Below are 5,971 nucleotides of genomic sequence, written 5' to 3'. Positions count from 1 at the left end.
GTGAATCTAATTTTTCCAACCTTGCCATAATTTTTCGACTGACTTATCTTTGCTCCCGTCATACAGGAGCTGGGAAGATTCAAAATATATGGATCAATTGCAATCAGTTTAACTGTGATTTGTGCATTGTAGCTTTAGATTTTTGGATCAGTCAAAGCGCTTGCAACAGCCAAAGCACTGGCTCTATGAGCGTCAATTTAAAATTAGCATTGGGAAATGACATCGAAGGTACGTACTCTTGTATGTTTAATACTTGTGACAAGCTCCTTTGGAACCAGAATGAATGTTTTCTGTTTTAAAATTCTGTAGATTTATGTTATTTAGGTGAGCAATAGGGCAATGTTCTTTCGCAATGCGTAGCTAATTCTTGTACAGCCTGTTCCACAGATTGTGCCAAAAACAGTCAACTTTCTTCTATGACATCAGCAATTTCTATTATTTATAGTCTGACTAAGTCATGTATGTATGCAATGCCCTTATAGACGGCATTTAATGAGCAATAAACACATCCAGCACAATTTGTGAAGTGTAATACGCAATGACAAGTGCTTGGGGAAACTGCTTTGTATGTTTATCTAGTATAGCAGATCCTTTTTAGCTCATATTGAAGGTTGGGATTTTGGTAGCAAAAGTAACTCTATTCTTGGTGAGAAGTATTGGGCTTCCTAATGCTTCTTCAGGAGTCAAAACCATGATTTGTTTCTGAATCATCAACAACTAATGACAAGCTAATTCTTATTCCAATACATAACTTTCTTCAACTGTTCCTTCCATAGTTCAATGTATTAGGGAAGATCAAAGCTGATAAAAGTTAAATCTAACATCAACAAAGTTGAAACCAACTTTTAGAGAGTCCATTTTCTTGTACCATCATTGGACAAATTGTGGAGTCTGAGCAGGGAGTAAAGGAATGAAGAAGGACGTAGCGTCAAAATGATAAGCTTTAGGAAGGTTTTGCAATAGCGACACAGCATCAGTGCCAACGAGCTGTCAATGCAGTACTTGATTTTGTATCCATGGAGTGACCTCATGGGATTTCCTGAGGTCAGCCTCATTGTGTTACTCACAGCAAACTCCTGGCTGGGTTATCCTGCTGGTGGGAACTTGCTGTGACAGCGATACAGAGCTGGCAAAGCTGCAGAAAAATTGCTTGTGCTTGTAACCTTTTAGTAGCTTAAAGGGGTGTTTCATTGTTGCTGGGCAGAAATCACAATGTGGCTTGTCAATGATACAGAACACTTCGATTTTTCATATGCAAAGAAAATTAAATCAGACTGATTGTTCTGTGGCAGGCATGGTAGAAACAATTCCCGGGGCATCTTGCAATCTAGCTTGGACAGAGGATGGCATATATGCTAAGAATAATACTTGCAACTTTTCTGCAATCACTCAATTCAGGCTGTTGCATTTTGGAGTTTATCAATTTCTTTACAAAGAGATAATGTTGACTAACTGCCCCTAGCCTGTCATTTTTGTTTTGACTGAATAAAAGTTTACTCCAATTAAGCGAAGTGTCATTGACTGCAGGCTGACTAATCTTCCCTGTGTTACTTCTGTGCATGTGCAATGCTTTCTACTCTTGCTTCATGATGTTTTAATGCCTGAGTGCATGTAGGGCTGTGGGCCTAATAAAGGAAAATGTAAGAGAAGTTAGTTACACTGAACTAGGACAAATATTAATGATTTGACTGGGTATATCAAAGGATTCTAATGTTGGAAGAATTGTGTAGGGTCCAGAAATTACTTACCTTAGCGGTCTAGTTATAGTAGATGTGTATCAGAGGATGGGAGATCGTCCAAAGTAATATCCATTCATAGAAAGAGGGATATAGTGAACACAGATACGATAATTACTGGTCTGTTGGTCAACATCTGTGGGAGGAATATTTTGTAATCTTTCATTAAATTGCGACAACTATGTATCTTAATGAAGAGAAAGTTCTGTTTTAGAGAAAAGATGTAGATTATGTTGAACAAGCTCTATAATAAATCAGATGCTGAACAGTGTGTTCTGTTTCAGTTTTAAATTCATCTGTGCAATATGTTATGTTTCAATTACAAGTTCATCTGTACATTTGGGAGTTTCCAGTCCTGTTGATGAGAACAGCAGTAACAGCATCGAAAAAACTATTTTCAATGTTGATGTCATTCGGTTTATCTATGAGCTCTTGTTTTGAGGAGAAGAGCATGAGTTATTCCTTCAGGTGCATCCTGCAAATGGATTCATTGTACAAATTCCAAACAATAACACAGGAAGTGTATGCGTCTAAAACCAGAAGCTTTTGGTTGAGTCAGCCTTCCATAAAAGAACTCCAACACTGGATTGTCAGCCAGCTGAGACAGCTTGGCTTTGTTTCACAAGGGCCTGGATTCTTCTGGGAGTTGTCTTGTACTTAGAATCATACATAAAGTTGATGTACTGGGGATTCAATTCTACTTTCACTATTGCAAAATGGGCAGTAACTGATCAATTGCCTTGATTTTCCTTTGGACAGAATATCTGTGTAACTCAAGCTGTTTCCCTCTGTAGGTAAATCGAATGACATCAATATTGAAAATAGTTTTTTTTTGATGCTATTACTGTTGTCATCAATTGGACTGGAAGCTCCCATATGTAGAGATAAACTTGTAATTGAAACATTGCAGAGTATCACAGAGATATGACTACAAGGGGATCAGGGCTGGGAGCTAAATATCCAAGGATACATGTCTTATTGAAAGGACAGACAGGTAGCAGAGGGACAGACTTGCCTTGTTAGTAAGAAACGCAATTAAATTGACTGCAAGAAATGACATAGAGTTAGAATCTGTGTGGGTAGAGTTGAGGGACCACAAAGGAAAAAAAGACTCTCTTGCGTGTTGTGGACAGGCTTTCTAGCTGTAGTCAGGATATAGGGAAGAAAATAAATCAGGAGATAGGAAAGACATGTAAGAAAGGCACAATTACACAATTGTGGGGGACTTTAACAAGTAGGTGGACCAGGAAAATCAGATTGGTAGCAGATCCCAAGAAAAAGAATGTCTACTAGACTTCTTTTAGAGCAGTTTATGGTAGAGGCCACTAAGGAACAGGTGACTCTGGATTTGGTGATGTGTAATGTGGCAGACTTGATTAGGGAGCTTAAGGTGAAGGAACCCTTCGGGATCAGTGACCATAATATGATAGAATTCACCCTCCAGTTTAAGAGGGAGAAGCTGGAATCAGATATAATGATATTATAATTGAGTTATTACAAAGACATGAGGGAGGAGGGTTGGTTGAAAGGAGAGCCTAGAAGGGAAGACAGTAGAGCAGCAATGACAGGAGTTCCTTGGGCAATGTGGGGGACACAGCAGGAATTATTCCCAAAAAAGAAGAAACATACTAAGGGGGGAATGAGGCAACCATGGCTGGCAAGGGAGGACAGCATAAAAGAAAAAGAAAAAGCATACACTGTGGTGAAAATTAGTGGGAAACTAGAGGATTGGGAAGGCTTTAAGAACCAGCAAAGGACAACTAAAAAAGCCATAAGTGGGGAGAAGATGAAATATGAGGGTAAGCTAGTCATGATAAAAAAGAAGATTGCAAGAGTTTTTTTTGGAGATCCAAAAGGTAAGAGAAAGGCAAGAATGGACATTGGACTGCTGGAAAATGAGGCTGGAGAAGTAATAGGGAACAAAGAAATGATGGAGGAACTGAATAGGTTCTTGACAACAGTTTCCACAGTGGACACTAGCAGAACCTCAACAGAGTCAGGGAGACAGAGATGAGTGTAGTGGCCATCACTAAGGAGAAGGTGCTAGGGTAGCTGAAAGTGGATAAATTATCCAGACAAGGTGGACTACACCCTAGAGTTCTGAAGGAGATATTTGAGGAGATTGTAGCGAATTGGTGACAATCTTTCAGGAATCACCGGAGTCAGGGAGAGTCCCAGAGAGCTGTATGATGACTAATGTAACAGCCCTGCTTAAGAAGGAAGGGAGGTGGAAGACAGGAAACTACAGGCCGGTTAGCCTGACCTCAGTTGGTGGTAAGATTTATTAAGGATGGGATTGTGGAGTACTTGGAAGTGCATGGTAAAATAGGATTGAGTCAGCATGGCTTCATCATGGGGAGGTCATGCCTGACAACTCTTGTTGAAATTCTTTAAGGAGGTAATGAGTAAGTTAGACAAAGGAGAGCCAGTGGACATGATCTGTTTTTGATTTCCAGAAGGCCTTTGACAAGGTGTTGCACAGAAGGCTGCGAAATAAGGTAAGAGGCCATGGTGTTCTGTGCAAGGTATTGGCATGGATAGAGGATTGGCTGACTGGCAGAAGGCAGAGAGCAGGCACAAAGGGGTCTTTTCCAGGATGGCAGCCAATGTCTAGTGGAGCGCAGCGGTCCATATTGGGGTCACAACTATTCATGTTATACATTAACGATTTGGATGGAGAACAAATGTTGCCCTTTCCAGTGATGTCCACATCTCATGATGGTATAAGATTAACAAAACCAGCTGATAAGCATCCATGACTGAGTGTCCATTGTTCCTGCCTGTTGGTGAGGTTTAATGGGTGTCTGAATACGAATGATTTTCCAGCAGAACCTGAATATGTTCTCACATGGTGTTCACACATACCACTTCCAGCTAAAGTGGATAGATAGCAATTCTGCATCCTCTAATTCAAAGAAAGGCAAGTAAAAGAGCAATATTTTAACACAAAATAGATATATTCCTGTCCTGTATGGACCAGTTCCACAATTGGCCATTGATCTCACAGAAAGCTTTAAAGATATTGGTATCACCTTCCCCAATATCATTCTGAAATCAGCAATAAGGAATCTATAGTGTCCAGCATTACTGATGTGTTGTTCAGGCTAAACAGCCCAACACTTTGAAGTATTTTTCCCAGCCAGGAAGTAAAATATTCTGATTATTCTTCACTTGATAATCATTTGACAGAAGAAGAAATAAGGACTGAGTCATACTCATTGTATTTATGTTGAAGCTGAACTATCAGAAACAAGCTAGCGAAAACAGAAATTGCTGGAAAAACTCAGCAGGTCTGGCAGCATCTGTGGTGAGGAAGCAGAGTTAACATTTCTGATCCAGTGAGCTTTCTTCAGAACAGATCCTCAGGACAAGCTAAAATGTTTTAGGCATATCTGGTACCACTTACCCATTTGGACGAATCTGATTTGTGTATTTCCTTCTCTTTTGTGGTGCTGACTCAGTTGAGGACAGTGTAACATTGTATATGCACCACAGAGTGTTTGGTCTTCTTAGAGGCATTAAAAATACAAAAAATTGAATACTGAGGAAAAGGTGAAGCTTGTAATGTGATAGCTGTGGCACTGGAGGCATTGGTAGTGATTCTGGTATGAAGAGACACATATGGCACTGCAGGTGGTCAGGGTGAACACATGGAACACGCTGTGAAGGAGTGTAAGCACATGGTCAGAATAATCAAAGGCCAGCATCTGGGCCTGAGGATGTGGAAACTGTGCTACAGAAAAGTACTGACCTTAGGCCGAGGTCACTTTCATTGAATGCCTCTTCACATGACAGGTCTTAACCACTGATTTACCAACCTATCATGCCTCTCAATTCACTCGACCACCATCTCTCTTCCATTGACCTTTAGATTACGTGCCAAACTTTCAGATAATGCACCCACCCTCAAAGTCCTACCAATGCTATCAGTCCCGCACCAGCCTCTTGCTCTTTGCACAAGCCTCCAGCTCTTCAGCTGTGACAGGCATTTCACTCAAACCCAGAGTAACACAAACACGGATGACATAGTAAGAACTGCCGATGCTGGTATCAGAGCCAACACAGTGTGGAGCTGGAGGAACACAGCAGGCCAGGGAGCTCAGAGGAGCAGGAAAGTTGACGTTTCGGGTCAGGATCCGTCTTCAGAAAACACTCTGAAGAAGGGTCCCAACCCAAAACGTCAACTTCCCTGCTCCTCTGATGCTGCCTGGCCTGCTGTGTTCCTCCAGCTCCAC

The sequence above is a fragment of the Rhincodon typus genome, chromosome 5, assembly GCF_021869965.1.
Source record: "Rhincodon typus isolate 14 chromosome 5, sRhiTyp1.1, whole genome shotgun sequence".
NCBI classification, from domain to species: domain Eukaryota; kingdom Metazoa; phylum Chordata; class Chondrichthyes; order Orectolobiformes; family Rhincodontidae; genus Rhincodon; species Rhincodon typus.
The sequence above is the reverse complement of the archived record's forward strand: the minus strand, read 5'-3'. Positions refer to the sequence as shown.